Source organism: Chrysochloris asiatica, unplaced genomic scaffold (assembly GCF_000296735.1).
Source record: "Chrysochloris asiatica unplaced genomic scaffold, ChrAsi1.0 scaffold00161, whole genome shotgun sequence".
NCBI classification, from domain to species: domain Eukaryota; kingdom Metazoa; phylum Chordata; class Mammalia; order Afrosoricida; family Chrysochloridae; genus Chrysochloris; species Chrysochloris asiatica.
The window spans coordinates 3,445,920-3,446,158 of NW_006408679.1; positions in this window are offsets into that span (position 1 = coordinate 3,445,920).

Here is a 239-nt window from a genome sequence, read left to right on the forward strand (position 1 = left end):
CTACACCAGGACTCCACATTCCAAATGTAACTTACCCTTTATAATGTCCCTGTTCTTCATAATGGACAGGACAGTCCCGAGAAATTATTTTCTCTGCCCTCCAAACTGCTGGCTTTCTGCTAATAAAGCTTGGATTGGATCGCTCCCCATCTCTGTGATTGACTACCGTGACAGGTGGCAAACCCTCCTTTCAGTTTGGCAACAAGAGTAGACTAGCCCCCCCACCCCCACTTAATCCA